We start from the raw sequence: 19162 nt of genomic DNA on the forward strand, positions 1-19162 counted from the left end.
AGATGATGATAGTTTCACCTGCCAATAGCTACTTCGGAGGTCTATTGAGGATAAGAACCTCACACTATGGAATTTTTGTAGTTGTTCCTCCAGTGGTTCTGGTCTTGTGCATACTGGAATGATGATTTTATTAATATTCCTTGCGTCCAAGACAAGTCTGACGCTTCCATCGTTTTTGAAAACAGGTAACAACGGGCTACTGTAGGGAGAGTCGGACGGTTCTATGATTTTCCACTTAAGCATTTTACGTATTTCTTGTTTGACGGCTTCTTTACGGGACTGCGGAACTGAATAGGTTGTTTTGCAAAAAGTATCATGGGGTTTCACTCTCATGTTAAATTCATAGTCTGCTATGATACCTGGTTTTCTGGAAAAAATGTTCACAAATGTTGCTAAAAGGTCGTGTAGTTCATACTTCTGTCTGTCGTCGAGTCCGTCTGATTCCACAATTTTTATGCGTAACTCGTCAGAAAGTCTACGTATTTTCACTTTACGTTCCGGGTTGGTTATCCTGACTTTGGTTCTCATTAGATGAATGACCAGTGTCCTATCATCTAGTCTTAACGTGCACTTACCTTCAGCTAAATCAATGATGGCACGATTTCTTCGTAGAAAGTCCATTCCTAACAAGCATGGCACTGACAGGTTCTTTACTACTAAAAATGTGCACTGTATACAGTCGGATTTAAATTGTATTGTTACTTGTACTTGCAAGCTAACCTTCTGTACTAGGGAGCCTACTGCTCCGGATACAGTACATCCTTGTACAGGAAGTGATGGAATTTTTGTTACAGAGCATACCTTTTTATATACACACATAGACATAGCATTAATATTTGCACCTGTGTCGATGATGGCAATGATTGGTATATCATAAATGTGAATCAGAGTTGACGCTTGTACTTAGTTTTCCCAAAAGTCGTTGTTTTCGTAGGTGTTCTTTTCGTCTAATAGTTCGTCCCGTAAGTCTCTGTCGTCTTCGTATCTAATTACGTTGATATGTCTTTTAATGAAGTTGCCGCCCATTGGTTCCGCAGCTTCCCCGTGGAGGCCTAAAGAAGCTGCTAATGGTTTTCCGACTGGGGTGGAGCTGAAATGTAAGTTATTTTTACTTGACTAGTATTTTGCGACCTGCCAGGCCGAAAATTCGCGTTCGTATCCCATACGACTTGTGCATCACTTGATTGCGTGTTATTTGACATCGCGTTTGGTGCTTGGCTCGCCTGTGTGTAAAAAATAGTCGGATTTCCTTGGCTATTATGACCGGCGGTGTCAGGAAAAGCATCCGACGAATTGTCCTGACTATTGTTCCTGAACTGTTGGTTGGGTTGGTGAGAAAATGTCGCATTTTTTGACTGTGAAAAATTTATTTGCTGAGAGGGAGTGAAGTGACTCGGCTGACTGTACTGTTGTGGTCTGTTATAATTGTTCCATTTCTTTCCCTTGTGACGATTTCCATTATTCGTCTTTTTGTTCTGGTACTGCTAATTACCGTTGTGATTTATCGGTGAATTACCGTATTGTTGCTGTGTGTTTTGATAAATCGGATTGTATCTATTCTGGTGTGGATATTTGTTATATTGTTTTCCATTACGGCGGTTGAAACTGTTAGATTGCCGTAAGGCTGAGCGTTTGGTTGTCCCGTGTTATGTTGGTACGACATTCCATCGACGCAATTTGTTATGTGCTGCTGCGGAGCGGGCGGTCCATTATTATAATTATTCCGCGCGCTCGCACGCACATCCTCATAGATCATATCCAAACTGTCAAGAACAGAAAGAAAGGCTTCTAGGTCTTCTTCACTCACATTAACTAGTTTTTCTCTTATTGACACAGGAAGTTTTGACTTTAAGATCATGATTACATCTTTGGTTGAAATGGGCGTGTCCCAATATTGAATTTTACGTAGATATTTTTCAAAATAACGTCGCAAACCTCCTCCTTTGGTGTTGAATGGTTCGGCGTTGTAAACCTCCTTTCGGAGTCTTTGTTGTATACCTGAACTCCAGAATTTATTCAAAAAATGCTTTTCAAAATCTGCATAGGTGTGACATTTGTCTATTATTTCTGTACCCCAAATTGATCCTTCACCGTGTACATAGCCTAAAGTGAACTGTATCCGCTGCCTGTCGTTCCATGATTCTGGAAAAGCACCTGTGAATGATTTTAGAAATACCATGGGATGTATATTTCGTTTTTCAGGTAGAAAAGGCTGAAAAACTCTGTGTTTTAGCACACTCTCGTCTCGCATTAGTTCAATGAGTGTTAGTTGATCGGCATGACTAAGTGACCTAGAAGTTTCGTCACGCGTATTATTTACTGTTGGTGAGAATTGTACCTTACACTCGGGATATTGACGATTATCGTGTTCTGGGGGTAGCGAATACTCACTTTGATTGTCACCTTGCAATTCCGTAACTTGTCGTTTCAGTTGATCTATATCATTGCTTAGCTGACGTTTCCATTCCGGAAGATCGTGGCTAAATGCTCGTCTGATTTCACCTAATTCACTGGTTAAAGTGTCACCAGAAGTACCGGGAACGGTTAAGATTTCTGCTGTAGCAGATTTAACCGTACCCTTTAGTTCAGCGTGTACCTTGCTGACAATGTTCTGTTCCTTGGATTGCATCCACTCTTCAAATTCCCTATTAAGTGTATTGCTTATACCGGTGTTGACATCTGCGATCTTTTTGTCAATATTGACATCGGATATTTGCTGAGCAAGGTCTTCGACTCGCTCGCCAACGTGGTTGACACTTTCTGTCAATTGGCTTACTCTCTTTGAAACATCACTGTAATGTTTCAAAGAATCACTCGCAGTTGATTTACACACATCTATTTGGGCCTGCATATCTATGAACTTGCTACCAATATTGGTCTCGGCGGATTCCACCATCGAAAGAACACTATCAATTTTTGCGTGTACGCTTGCGTTTAGCTCGCTTGCGTAAGCAGTGGTAATGGCTTTAATTTTTTCCGCCATGGTGTCATTCGAATTTTTGATTTGTGCTTGGATGTCCTCTATCCTTGATTCTAAACTGCTGAACCTGCTGTCATTTTGATTTGCTAACTGACTGATTTGCGTTCCAAGATTGTCACTTTGGTTTGTTAACTGACTGATTTGCGTTCCAAGATTGTCACTTTGGTTTGTTAACTGACTGATTTGCGTTCCAAGATTACCCATGTTTGCTTCAAAACTGGTTTTCATATCAGCAAACAATTTTAGTATATGTGACAGCGAGCATTCACGTGACTGCGACGCGGTCTGTGGCGCCGACAGCTCACGTGTCGCTTCGTCGTCTGTTGTTCCCTCACTACGACATTCAGGTATGTTTACACCCGCGCGCGGTCTAACTTGCCTTGTTTGCTCATTAGCCGTCGTAAATTTAAAGTAGTTACACTGCACGAGCTAGAAAAGATATATATATTTTTTTAATTATGATTTTCACTTGTCAGGTGCGCCAAGGATTTCGCGTCCTGATTTCACAGATAATGCTTCTGCGTTATAAAAAAATTGAAACTCTGACACACGAAAATGCCAATATGGCAACGGGAGTGATAAAATAAATGAAAAACACTTATAGAGCACTGTAACTGGCACAGATAGCGGCCATTGTGATTCACTAAAATGCACAACAATGGAAATTCTTGCTAACTATTTCTAACTATTGTAAGCGAAATGATGTGATACAGGCGGATCTAATAGCAAAAGGAAACTGAAATTTGGAAATTAAATTGCTTGAGGAAAAGGAAAAAAGCGTAGAGAGTGAATGCCACGAGCAGACTGAATGCGCGGTACTCAAAAGCTTCAAACGTAATGAAAAATCGTACTCACATTACTTGTCTTGCGCGCTGCTATTTATTGCTGTTGTGGATTCTTACTGCGATTTTCTGCATATGCGTCCTTTTTTTTATCACTGGTTTTGGCTTCCAATTTTCTCCAGATGGTAGCATGAAAATAGAAAAAACAAATGAGTTTTTTTAGTCAAGCCCCACGTCGGGGGCCACATCTAGCGTTAAAAAGTTTTTTTGGCTTTTCGTATTTAACCAAATATAACATTGATGATGATAATTCATGGCAATGTTTGCCGACAAGATAAAGAATGCAACCTTTTAACACTAGACTGCGTACTCACGGCAGTTCTCCTTGTCCGTTTTTTGGTACGACTTGGAAAGAGAGAAAAATTAATGAATGATCGACGATGCGTCGGTTCTCGATTGTGTTCGGGAGACGTACAGATTGATTGCGCAAAAATAGTTTCTTAAATGACCTCTTAACCTGGATTGCTTTCACGCAATCAAACTCTTCAATGAAATTACCTAAGGGACCTATTTGAATAATAAAAAAAATGCAAAACAGTGAAATTTTGTAAAAAAAGTTGTCAGAGTGGAAACTGAACACATTAATGGTCTTCCAAATACAATCGAGACACCGCGATAAAGAGCGAACCTGTAACAAAGTTCATTTACACATAAACATTATTTGTGGTTAATTTAAAGAAAAGAATAAGCATTGATTTTCTGTACAGTGAAGCATCAATATATTCTCAAAGAACAAACGCGTTAAACTATAAACATTAACAAATTTACAATGAATACAAAACTTACACTTTTATATTTTTCTCATACGTGGAACAGTCCAACTATCGCTGCTTTTGCATGTGTGATATTTTGTAAAATTTAAATGTCCTGTCGGGCGTGTAAGTATTTTTTATCGTCACAAAGTTTACAAAAGCGCTTTTGTTTTCTTGGTGATAACGTGGCTTCTCACACTAAATGAAATATAACTTGTAGCGGTGCTACACAACACGTCTTAACAAGTCGGCGACCAAACATCTAAGGTAATGAAGTACATGTTAACATATCGGCGACCAGAAGTACAACTAACTATAAAGACTCTAGAATTTTCCTAACAAATGATAAATTGTTCTTTCTTCTGTATCGCAGCTTCTTGCTATCAAGCGCTGCGGCAATGATTTTAAATATCTGCGCCCAGCGAGTCAGTGTTTAAAAGTACCTTTTAAACGCTGGCCGCGCGTCTTGGTACAGGCGCACGTTATAAACAGATTTCGTTTCTTTAATCTCGCGTTGTCATGCTTAGTATCATTACAAACTACAGCTCGATGGCTGTCCTTTTCTCATATGCAAAATGTCTGAAATCCAATAACATCACATTGCTTCCCGCGTGAGGAGCGATGACTCCGTCAGGATTATCGCGACTCACGCGTAGTCGTGATATTATTGCTTTCGTGAAACAAGTTAGTGTTACTTGCAAAAATTCTTTACAATAGATTTTACACACTACATCAGGCAAAGTGGTTAACATACAGAGTATCAGGTAAGTATATTCGTACGACTGAAATTGAAAGTAATTTGTCCATAGGGCAACTACATGACAATTGAACTGTGCTCTTTCTAATGTATTGTACAAGGATAACAAATGTTCATTTCTCGGTAAAATAAATTAAGATAAAGATACACATACATAGATACATTATACATGGCATAATATATATTAAAAAATAACAAAGAAATAAATTACTTGACTTCGCAGGAAGTCTGGGTGCTGTGTGCACTCGTGGAAAAAATATGTTACAAAAAAATTGACATTCTTGTTTTTCAGTGACATATTACAGGAATATTTTTGTCGTTTTTTCGTCGAAGATTTCCTGCACTAAATACGTAGCACTTTACTTATTTGTGGCTTTCATGACCTGCAAAAAAAATGTTTCACTACACTTGGATAGGTATGAGTTGCACTGGGAGTGGTAGAACTTTGGGTATAAATGATAGCACTGCACTTGAGTGGGGAAATTGATTAAACTTTCACAGTGGAGGAAAAGTAGGGCATCACTTTCACTGTGGAAGTTGGAGTAGTTGTCGGGGTGCGATGTTGCGTTGGAAATGCGTCGTGGGTCAGGAACTGGAAGACTGGTTCTGCAGTATGTTGAGCCGTATGGTGGCGGTCTCTATTTCACTTGACACATGTCGGTGCCTCCATCTATGTTTTCGTACATGAAAAATACAGAAAAAAATCTGTATTAGAATGTGCTTACTTACTAATAACTTAGTCTAAAAGAAAATTGGATTAGGTAAGGATAACAATTGTTTATGTACATAAGGTCTCATTCTCTTAGGAATGCTTAATTCTCACATTTATCTATTTTTCTGGTTTTATTTGGTTCGACACGTTTTCGTCATTACTCGGCCTGGTCAGTAAATTCGGTAGCAATTGTCAAAATCGAGCTTAAAACTCTTCCGATTAGTGCCTTTATAATTTCACAAGGTACATGAATGCTTAATTCTTTGCTTAATCATATTTTATTTTGAATGCATTTCAAACACATTTGGCATCCGCGCTCGTTGTGCAAAGAAAAATTGATTGTTGAGCGCTCAGCGCACACAGTGTTACGTCCGTTGGTCACAATCACGTGATAATATTTTGGCAGTTCCACAACGCTAGCAGCAGTATTCTGCGAGAAGCAGAGCGTTTGGTATCTACTAGCCGTGGTGTGAGTTTTTACACAGTTTTTCGTCGACTCTGGATTACGGAATCAGCCAGATGCGGCGACTTCCGCAGCTGTTTCCAGTTCCACAACGCTAGCAGCAGTATTCTGCGAGAAGCAGAGCGTTTGGTATCTACTAGCCGTGGTGTGAGTTTTTACACAGTTTTTCGTCGACTCTGGATTACGGAATCAGCCAGATGCGGCGACTTCCGCAGCTGTTTCGAAGAATGTGTCCGTGGAAAGGCGTACAGTACCGTTTGTGGTAAGCACAACACTTGTTCACTTTCACTCTTCGGCTTTCTACATCGTGGTAGAAGTACTTATAACATTACTTCACACGCGGTATTTCACACGTGTCCTTGGAGTTATCACCTTTCCAGTTCACACGTAATTATTAATTCGTGTTCACATTTATTTGGTCGTCATGTTAAGGTTCACACGCACCACTTTTATACGTGTCCATTAATTACTTGTCTATAGTCGGTTCACACGCAGCAGCAAATACGTGTCCATTAATTACTGACTGCATTATTACTACAAAGTATAGTTATTTACAAAGAAATATTTAGTCTCTGTGACTACAAGGCCTAACGAAAAGCGTGTCTCTTGTTCGTAGTTTGTGCTTCCAAGGCACTTCAGGTTTACACTTTGTTCGAAATCTTGTTATTCTTTTCTTTTTAGAATACTTACTCTTTTCTCAAGTTCAGCTCTTTTATTTTCTCTCTATTACGTCGTTAGTTTGAAGACATAGTCAATGTGGCTTCGTTTACGTGATGAACAGTTCGTGTTCAAACTACCATTAGGGAAATTGGGAAGCTTGGTGTTCCCTGTCGTGCAATTGCACATAACAAATCTTAATTGAACTCGCAATTTGCGGAGAATAAGCTTAGCCCGTCGACAACCAATGTGCCACGACTATCCATTCGTATAGCCTGTATGTACCAATCATGCAACCAGCTCGTAAAATTCACTTCTCTACTGGATAAGGTAGGATGGTAAGGATACTGGTTAGAGGAAAACACAAAAGACTTTTATGCAGTGAAGAGATTTGAAGACACAATGTTAATGACGTATGATATGATGAGCTTAACATAAATTATCATCACCTTAGTTTTTCATAACAAATAGTATAATTAAATCGATACAGTAGTTTCAGTGTCGTCTGAACCAGCTCTCTAAACAATTTTCTATCCATATCTAAAATTACTTAAACCATGCATTAGCAGTGAACTGTGTCTGTTAACTATCTTCTGTTCCATGTATCGTAAACTTGGTTTTTTAAAAAAAAATCGTCGTATCTCGAGGACCTGAAATAGATATTTCTAGTATCAAATTAGTTTATTTATAAATGATCTTTGTAAGTATTTCAGCTGCACTGTGCCGTAAAATTGTTATGAGAGTATACGGTTTTCTCCGTATTATAATAAAATAATTGAGTTGCGCACTTCATTCCTGCTACCTGGATCGTTATTGACTTACTTGATTCTTATATGCTAAGCTGCTGCTTTTTGCCTGCTGCGTTTCATAGGTGGTCTCATAAAATTTGTTGTCACACACTCCTTATGCATAATATAACATTTACCTCATTAGAGTAAGCGACCTTAATATTTTTTTCTTTTTTTTGTTTAAACCTACGAGCAATCATTCTGGTCTGAATGATCATTTTAATTTTTTTCATTCAAGAGGAGAGAGCTTTGCTATACTTAAAACTAGTGATAGCAGGTGGCACTTAGCACGTCCCTACTATAATATTTATTTGTCAGCTCTTTCGGCTGTGGTCGTTCATGGCTCAATTAACTTAAAACTAACTTACATCTAAGGCAAATCTTGCTCTCCTACAATAAATGTGTTTTACTTAAGGTGCTCATATAAATTACTTATCTTGTTGTGGCAGGTCGACAGGGTGTTGGTCCTGTGCATTACTCTTACATACGTTGGTACTTCACACATAGTATGACAACTTATAGTGTGTGTATATTTTATTTTAGCAGCTTAACTTAACAGATATTTTCAATGGTTGACTCGGTATTTCTTCAAGTCTGCGTGATGAAACAATCCTTTTATTCGTCCAGATACAGGGTCAGCTAATACATAGCAACCAATGTGCGGCTTTCTTAAGATAATATATGGTCCTTCATACAAGTGCTGCCACTTGCGATTCTTATGATGAATCAAAGATGGTTTGAAGTGGGTCTTTAATAGCACTCGTTCATTTATACGATACGATAAGACTTTGCTAATGTATTTGTCATGCGCCTTTTTTCTAAGGTTGGCATGAGTGGTTAAAGATATGAGAGCTTGTCTTAACTTGTCGTCTAATGTTACTTCAGGCTGTTGTAATTTTGGGATAGGGTCTACCCATTCATTTCTTTCTAGTCGTTTAGAGACTAGTTCTGGTGGTGTGAAACCAGTTGATGTGTGAGGTAAGTTATTAACAATCTCTTCAAAGGGTGTGACGAAATCAATCCACCGTGTCTGCTGGTTTGGAATATACGTTCGTATGAAACGATTGACCTCTTTGAATACTCTTTCTGTGGGATTACTTTGCGGTCGATACCGGTATATCAAAATTTGTCTGATGTCGTTGGTTGCAAGGAAATTTCTCCATCGTTTCCCCACGAAAGTTGATGCGTTATCAGATAACATGGCTTCAGGCTTGCCAAAGCGAGGAAAATAGTCTTTCTCAATACGTCTAATTAGTGGAAGTATATTAGATGACTTCATTGCATAGAGTCTCACGTGTTTGGTAAAAAGATCTAACAATACGACCAGATACTTCACACCTCCTCTTCCCTGAGGAAGTGGACCTGCATAATCCAAACTGACGATTTGGTTTCGTCTTTCTGTACGTATCGGGTTTAAAGGTAAGGCATTTGACAAGTTGAAAGGTTTCTTAATAATTGGTGCACCTTCTTGTGAAGATTAGGTACATAGCAGTATGTTGAAATCTTGCGTTTGCATTTTTCTGGGCCATAGTGACCCCAGGAGAGATGAGTGTACCAAATGAGATTTTCAACATAATCTTTAGGAATACAGACACACCACCTTCCTGTCAACAGAGAAGTTCGGTGAAACAAAACTCCATTGTGTACTTTATAAAATATTGACAACGAGTGATCAGGGTTGTTTTGAAGAAGCAATTTCTAGCCAATTGCGATCTGTGTCTTGAAGAGTATTCATTTGACGGCAAAGATGCAGAAAGTAACTCCGATGTAGAGGATCTTTCATAAGAAGAATTTTGTGATTAGAAATCTGTTCTATTAATTCAGTAGGCTCCGGCAATCCTTCCGGCATACGTGACAATGCATCAGCAATGATGTTATTCTTGCCCTTTACGTAAATAATTTCAAAATCATACTCTTGTAGAAATAAACACCATCGAGTAAGCCGAGGATGATACAGTTTGCAAGAGAGTAATAAGCTCAGTGCTTGATGATCTGAGTATACTCTGATTTTATGACCATAAATATAGTAATTAAAGCGGCGAAAAGCCCACACAACGGCTAATCCCTCTAATTCGGTTACCGAATATGATCTCTCACATTCGGTTAAGACCCGACTGGCAAAGCTGATTATTTTGACTTCCTCCTGCCCATCAGTTTTGTCTATTTGAAATAAACATGCACCTAATCCTTGAAACGATGCATCGCAAGAAATGCAGAAATCTAAACTCATGTTTGGATGACTTAAAATGTTACTCTTTAGAAGAGCCTCTTTGATCTTATCCAAGGCTTTTTGGCATTCAGAAGTCCACATCCAGTGGACGTTTTTCTTGAGCAAATTTAACAATGCGGGATTGTTCATTGATTGATTCGGAATAAAGCGACGGAAGAATGAAGCTAATCCAATGAAACCTTTTAGTTGCCTTTTAGTGCAAGGCACAGGGAAATTTTCTATTGCTGTTAACTTGCTGGGATCAGGTGAGATTCCTTCCGAAGAAATTATATGTCCTAAAAACTTGACTTCTTTCTTGGTAAATTTGGATTTTTGTAAATTTGCGGTAACACCAAAATAAGAGAATCTTTGAAAGATCTTTTGTAGGAGAGTTAAATGTTCTTCCCAGGAAGTCGTTGCGATCAGTAAATCATCAACATAGACGGTGACTTGGTCAAGTAACTCTGGTCCTAGCACATAATCAAGTGCTGCAATAAAAACACCAGAACTAATGTTGAGACCGAAAGGTAGTACACGAAAATGATAGGATCTGCCGGCAAAGATAAAGGCTGTGTACTTCCTCGAAGATGATGATAGTTTCACCTGCCAATAGCTACTTCGGAGGTCTATTGAGGATAAGAACCTCACACTATGGAATTTTTGTAGTTGTTCCTCCAGTGGTTCTGGTCTTGTGCATACTGGAATGATGATTTTATTAATATTCCTTGCGTCCAAGACAAGTCTGACGCTTCCATCGTTTTTGAAAACAGGTAACAACGGGCTACTGTAGGGAGAGTCGGACGGTTCTATGATTTTCCACTTAAGCATTTTACGTATTTCTTGTTTGACGGCTTCTTTACGGGACTGCGGAACTGAATAGGTTGTTTTGCAAAAAGTATCATGGGGTTTCACTCTCATGTTAAATTCATAGTCTGCTATGATACCTGGTTTTCTGGAAAAAATGTTCACAAATGTTGCTAAAAGGTCGTGTAGTTCATACTTCTGTCTGTCGTCGAGTCCGTCTGATTCCACAATTTTTATGCGTAACTCGTCAGAAAGTCTACGTATTTTCACTTTACGTTCCGGGTTGGTTATCCTGACTTTGGTTCTCATTAGATGAATGACCAGTGTCCTATCATCTAGTCTTAACGTGCACTTACCTTCAGCTAAATCAATGATGGCACGATTTCTTCGTAGAAAGTCCATTCCTAACAAGCATGGCACTGACAGGTTCTTTACTACTAAAAATGTGCACTGTATACAGTCGGATTTAAATTGTATTGTTACTTGTACTTGCAAGCTAACCTTCTGTACTAGGGAGCCTACTGCTCCGGATACAGTACATCCTTGTACAGGAAGTGATGGAATTTTTGTTACAGAGCATACCTTTTTATATACACACATAGACATAGCATTAATATTTGCACCTGTGTCGATGATGGCAATGATTGGTATATCATAAATGTGAATCAGAGTTGACGCTTGTACTTAGTTTTCCCAAAAGTCGTTGTTTTCGTAGGTGTTCTTTTCGTCTAATAGTTCGTCCCGTAAGTCTCTGTCGTCTTCGTATCTAATTACGTTGATATGTCTTTTAATGAAGTTGCCGCCCATTGGTTCCGCAGCTTCCCCGTGGAGGCCTAAAGAAGCTGCTAATGGTTTTCCGACTGGGGTGGAGCTGAAATGTAAGTTATTTTTACTTGACTAGTATTTTGCGACCTGCCAGGCCGAAAATTCGCGTTCGTATCCCATACGACTTGTGCATCACTTGATTGCGTGTTATTTGACATCGCGTTTGGTGCTTGGCTCGCCTGTGTGTAAAAAATAGTCGGATTTCCTTGGCTATTATGACCGGCGGTGTCAGGAAAAGCATCCGACGAATTGTCCTGACTATTGTTCCTGAACTGTTGGTTGGGTTGGTGAGAAAATGTCGCATTTTTTGACTGTGAAAAATTTATTTGCTGAGAGGGAGTGAAGTGACTCGGCTGACTGTACTGTTGTGGTCTGTTATAATTGTTCCATTTCTTTCCCTTGTGACGATTTCCATTATTCGTCTTTTTGTTCTGGTACTGCTAATTACCGTTGTGATTTATCGGTGAATTACCGTATTGTTGCTGTGTGTTTTGATAAATCGGATTGTATCTATTCTGGTGTGGATATTTGTTATATTGTTTTCCATTACGGCGGTTGAAACTGTTAGATTGCCGTAAGGCTGAGCGTTTGGTTGTCCCGTGTTATGTTGGTACGACATTCCATCGACGCAATTTGTTATGTGCTGCTGCGGAGCGGGCGGTCCATTATTATAATTATTCCGCGCGCTCGCACGCACATCCTCATAGATCATATCCAAACTGTCAAGAACAGAAAGAAAGGCTTCTAGGTCTTCTTCACTCACATTAACTAGTTTTTCTCTTATTGACACAGGAAGTTTTGACTTTAAGATCATGATTACATCTTTGGTTGAAATGGGCGTGTCCCAATATTGAATTTTACGTAGATATTTTTCAAAATAACGTCGCAAACCTCCTCCTTTGGTGTTGAATGGTTCGGCGTTGTAAACCTCCTTTCGGAGTCTTTGTTGTATACCTGAACTCCAGAATTTATTCAAAAAATGCTTTTCAAAATCTGCATAGGTGTGACATTTGTCTATTATTTCTGTACCCCAAATTGATCCTTCACCGTGTACATAGCCTAAAGTGAACTGTATCCGCTGCCTGTCGTTCCATGATTCTGGAAAAGCACCTGTGAATGATTTTAGAAATACCATGGGATGTATATTTCGTTTTTCAGGTAGAAAAGGCTGAAAAACTCTGTGTTTTAGCACACTCTCGTCTCGCATTAGTTCAATGAGTGTTAGTTGATCGGCATGACTAAGTGACCTAGAAGTTTCGTCACGCGTATTATTTACTGTTGGTGAGAATTGTACCTTACACTCGGGATATTGACGATTATCGTGTTCTGGGGGTAGCGAATACTCACTTTGATTGTCACCTTGCAATTCCGTAACTTGTCGTTTCAGTTGATCTATATCATTGCTTAGCTGACGTTTCCATTCCGGAAGATCGTGGCTAAATGCTCGTCTGATTTCACCTAATTCACTGGTTAAAGTGTCACCAGAAGTACCGGGAACGGTTAAGATTTCTGCTGTAGCAGATTTAACCGTACCCTTTAGTTCAGCGTGTACCTTGCTGACAATGTTCTGTTCCTTGGATTGCATCCACTCTTCAAATTCCCTATTAAGTGTATTGCTTATACCGGTGTTGACATCTGCGATCTTTTTGTCAATATTGACATCGGATATTTGCTGAGCAAGGTCTTCGACTCGCTCGCCAACGTGGTTGACACTTTCTGTCAATTGGCTTACTCTCTTTGAAACATCACTGTAATGTTTCAAAGAATCACTCGCAGTTGATTTACACACATCTATTTGGGCCTGCATATCTATGAACTTGCTACCAATATTGGTCTCGGCGGATTCCACCATCGAAAGAACACTATCAATTTTTGCGTGTACGCTTGCGTTTAGCTCGCTTGCGTAAGCAGTGGTAATGGCTTTAATTTTTTCCGCCATGGTGTCATTCGAATTTTTGATTTGTGCTTGGATGTCCTCTATCCTTGATTCTAAACTGCTGAACCTGCTGTCATTTTGATTTGCTAACTGACTGATTTGCGTTCCAAGATTGTCACTTTGGTTTGTTAACTGACTGATTTGCGTTCCAAGATTGTCACTTTGGTTTGTTAACTGACTGATTTGCGTTCCAAGATTACCCATGTTTGCTTCAAAACTGGTTTTCATATCAGCAAACAATTTTAGTATATGTGACAGCGAGCATTCACGTGACTGCGACGCGGTCTGTGGCGCCGACAGCTCACGTGTCGCTTCGTCGTCTGTTGTTCCCTCACTACGACATTCAGGTATGTTTACACCCGCGCGCGGTCTAACTTGCCTTGTTTGCTCATTAGCCGTCGTAAATTTAAAGTAGTTACACTGCACGAGCTAGAAAAGATATATATATTTTTTTAATTATGATTTTCACTTGTCAGGTGCGCCAAGGATTTCGCGTCCTGATTTCACAGATAATGCTTCTGCGTTATAAAAAAATTGAAACTCTGACACACGAAAATGCCAATATGGCAACGGGAGTGATAAAATAAATGAAAAACACTTATAGAGCACTGTAACTGGCACAGATAGCGGCCATTGTGATTCACTAAAATGCACAACAATGGAAATTCTTGCTAACTATTTCTAACTATTGTAAGCGAAATGATGTGATACAGGCGGATCTAATAGCAAAAGGAAACTGAAATTTGGAAATTAAATTGCTTGAGGAAAAGGAAAAAAGCGTAGAGAGTGAATGCCACGAGCAGACTGAATGCGCGGTACTCAAAAGCTTCAAACGTAATGAAAAATCGTACTCACATTACTTGTCTTGCGCGCTGCTATTTATTGCTGTTGTGGATTCTTACTGCGATTTTCTGCATATGCGTCCTTTTTTTTATCACTGGTTTTGGCTTCCAATTTTCTCCAGATGGTAGCATGAAAATAGAAAGAACAAATGAGTTTTTTTAGTCAAGCCCCACGTCGGGGGCCACATCTAGCGTTAAAAAGTTTTTTTGGCTTTTCGTATTTAACCAAATATAACATTGATGATGATAATTCATGGCAATGTTTGCCGACAAGATAAAGAATGCAACCTTTTAACACTAGACTGCGTACTCACGGCAGTTCTCCTTGTCCGTTTTTTGGTACGACTTGGAAAGAGAGAAAAATTAATGAATGATCGACGATGCGTCGGTTCTCGATTGTGTTCGGGAGACGTACAGATTGATTGCGCAAAAATAGTTTCTTAAATGACCTCTTAACCTGGATTGCTTTCACGCAATCAAACTCTTCAATGAAATTACCTAAGGGACCTATTTGAATAATAAAAAAAATGCAAAACAGTGAAATTTTGTAAAAAAAGTTGTCAGAGTGGAAACTGAACACATTAATGGTCTTCCAAATACAATCGAGACACCGCGATAAAGAGCGAACCTGTAACAAAGTTCATTTACACATAAACATTATTTGTGGTTAATTTAAAGAAAAGAATAAGCATTGATTTTCTGTACAGTGAAGCATCAATATATTCTCAAAGAACAAACGCGTTAAACTATAAACATTAACAAATTTACAATGAATACAAAACTTACACTTTTATATTTTTCTCATACGTGGAACAGTCCAACTATCGCTGCTTTTGCATGTGTGATATTTTGTAAAATTTAAATGTCCTGTCGTGCGTGTAAGTATTTTTTATCGTCACAAAGTTTACAAAAGCGCTTTTGTTTTCTTGGTGATAACGTGGCTTCTCACACTAAATGAAATATAACTTGTAGCGGTGCTACACAACACGTCTTAACAAGTCGGCGACCAAACATCTAAGGTAATGAAGTACATGTTAACATATCGGCGACCAGAAGTACAACTAACTATAAAGACTCTAGAATTTTCCTAACAAATGATAAATTGTTCTTTCTTCTGTATCGCAGCTTCTTGCTATCAAGCGCTGCGGCAATGATTTTAAATATCTGCGCCCAGCGAGTCAGTGTTTAAAAGTACCTTTTAAACGCTGGCCGCGCGTCTTGGTACAGGCGCACGTTATAAACAGATTTCGTTTCTTTAATCTCGCGTTGTCATGCTTAGTATCATTACAAACTACAGCTCGATGGCTGTCCTTTTCTCATATGCAAAATGTCTGAAATCCAATAACATCACATTGCTTCCCGCGTGAGGAGCGATGACTCCGTCAGGATTATCGCGACTCACGCGTAGTCGTGATATTATTGCTTTCGTGAAACAAGTTAGTGTTACTTGCAAAAATTCTTTACAATAGATTTTACACACTACATCAGGCAAAGTGGTTAACATACAGAGTATCAGGTAAGTATATTCGTACGACTGAAATTGAAAGTAATTTGTCCATAGGGCAACTACATGACAATTGAACTGTGCTCTTTCTAATGTATTGTACAAGGATAACAAATGTTCATTTCTCGGTAAAATAAATTAAGATAAAGATACACATACATAGATACATTATACATGGCATAATATATATTAAAAAATAACAAAGAAATAAATTACTTGACTTCGCAGGAAGTCTGGGTGCTGTGTGCACTCGTGGAAAAAATATGTTACAAAAAAATTGACATTCTTGTTTTTCAGTGACATATTACAGGAATATTTTTGTCGTTTTTTCGTCGAAGATTTCCTGCACTAAATACGTAGCACTTTACTTATTTGTGGCTTTCATGACCTGCAAAAAAAATGTTTCACTACACTTGGATAGGTATGAGTTGCACTGGGAGTGGTAGAACTTTGGGTATAAATGATAGCACTGCACTTGAGTGGGGAAATTGATTAAACTTTCACAGTGGAGGAAAAGTAGGGCATCACTTTCACTGTGGAAGTTGGAGTAGTTGTCGGGGTGCGATGTTGCGTTGGAAATGCGTCGTGGGTCAGGAACTGGAAGACTGGTTCTGCAGTATGTTGAGCCGTATGGTGGCGGTCTCTATTTCACTTGACACATGTCGGTGCCTCCATCTATGTTTTCGTACATGAAAAATACAGAAAAAAATCTGTATTAGAATGTGCTTACTTACTAATAACTTAGTCTAAAAGAAAATTGGATTAGGTAAGGATAACAATTGTTTATGTACATAAGGTCTCATTCTCTTAGGAATGCTTAATTCTCACATTTATCTATTTTTCTGGTTTTATTTGGTTCGACACGTTTTCGTCATTACTCGGCCTGTCAGTAAATTCGGTAGCAATGTCAAAATCGAGCTTAAAACTCTTCGATTAGTGCCTTTATAATTCACAAGGTACATGAATGCTTAATTCTTTGCTTAATCATATTTTATTTGAATGCATTTCAAACACATTTGGCATCCGCGCTCGTTGTGCAAAGAAAAATTGATTGTTGAGCGCTCAGCGCACCTACCAGTGTTACGTCCGTTGGTCACAATCACGTGATAATATTTTGGCAGTTCCACAACGCTAGCAGCAGTATTCTGCGAGAAGCAGAGCGTTGGTATCTACTAGCCGTGGTGTGAGTTTTTACACAGTTTTTCGTCGACTCTGGATTACGGAATCAGCCAGATGCGGCGACTTCCGCAGCTGTTTCCAGTTCCCACAACGCTAGCAGCAGTTATTCTGCGAGAAGCAGAGCGTTTGGTATCTACTGCCGTGGGTGTGAGTTTTTACACAGTTTTTCGTCGACTCTGGATTACGGAAACAGCCAGATGCGGCGACTTCCGCAGCTGTTTCGAAGAATGTGTCCGTGGAAAGGCGTACAGTACCGTTTGTGGTAAGCACAACACTTGTTCACTTTCACTCTTCGCGTTCTACATCGTGGTAAAAGTACTTATAACATTACTTCACACGCGGGTATTTCACACGTGTCCTTGGAGTTATCACCTTTCCAGTTCACACCGTAATTATTAATTCGTGTCACATTTATTTGGGTCGCATGTTAAGGTTCACACGCACCACTTTTATACGTGTCCATTAATTACTTGTCTATAGTCGGTTCACGCAGCAGCATATACGTGTCCATTAATTACTGACTGCATTATTACTACAAAGTATAGTTATTACTAAAGAATTTAGTCTCTGTGACTACAAGGCCTAACGAAAAGCGTGTCTCTTGTTCGTAGTTTGTGCTTCCAAGGCACTTCAGGTGTACACTTTGTTCGAAATCTTGATTTCTTTTTTTTATTAGAATACTTACTCTTTTCTCAAGTTCAGCTCTTTTATTTCTCTCTAGTACGTCGTTAGTTGAAGACATAGTCAATGTGGCTTCGTTATCGTGATGAACAGTTCCGTGTTCAAACTACCATTAGGGAAATTGGAAGCTTGGTGTTCCCTGTCGTGCAATTGCACATAACAAATCTTAATTGAACTCGCAATTTGCGGAGAATAAGCTTAGCCCGTCGACAACCAATGTGCCACGACGATCCATTCGTATAGCCTGTATGTACCAATCATGCAACCAGCTCGTAAAATTCACTTCTCTACTGGATAAGGTAGGATGGTAAGGATACTGGTTAGAGGAAAACACAAAAGACTTTTATGCAGTGAAGACGATTTGAAGACACAATGTTAATGACGTATGATATGATGAGCTTAACATAAATTATCATCACCTTAGTTTTTCATAACAAATAGTATAATTAAATCGATACAGTAGTTTCAGTGTCGTCTGAACCAGCTCTCTAAACAATTTTCTATCCATATCTAAAATTACTTAAACCATGCATTAGCAGTGAACTGTGTCTGTTAACTATCTTGCTGTTCCACTGTATCGTAAACTTGGTTTTTTAAAAAAAATCGTCGTATCTCGAGGACCCTGAAATAGATATTTCTAGGTATCAAATTAGTTTATTTATAAATGATCTTTGTAAGTATTTCAGCTGCACTGTGCGTAAAATTGTTATGAGAGGTATACGGTTTTCTCCGTATTATAATAAAATAATTGAGTTGCGCACTTCATTCCTGCTACCTGGGATCGTTATTGACTTACTTGATTCTTATATGCTAAGCTGCTGCTTTTTGCCTGCTGCGTTTCATAGGTGGTCTCATAAATTTGTTGTCACACACTCCTTATGCATATATAACATTACCTCATTAGAGTAAGCGACCTTAATATTTTTTTCTTTTTTTTGTTTAAACCTACGAGCAATCATTCTGGTCTGAATGATCATTTTAATTTTTTTCATTCAAGAGGAGAGAGCTTTGCTATTCTTAAAACTAGTGATAGCAGGTGGCACTTAGCACGTCCCTACTATAATATTTATTTGTCAGCTCTTTCGGCTGTGGTCCGTTCATGGCTCAATTAACTTAAAACTAACTTACATCTAAGGCAAATCTTGCTCTCCTACAATAAATGTGTTTTACTTAAGGTGCTCATATAAATTACTTATCTTGTGGTGGCAGGTCGACAGGGTGTTGGTCCGTG

This window comes from Schistocerca americana, chromosome 4 (genome assembly GCF_021461395.2).
Source record: "Schistocerca americana isolate TAMUIC-IGC-003095 chromosome 4, iqSchAmer2.1, whole genome shotgun sequence".
Classification (NCBI taxonomy): Eukaryota; Metazoa; Arthropoda; class Insecta; order Orthoptera; family Acrididae; genus Schistocerca; species Schistocerca americana.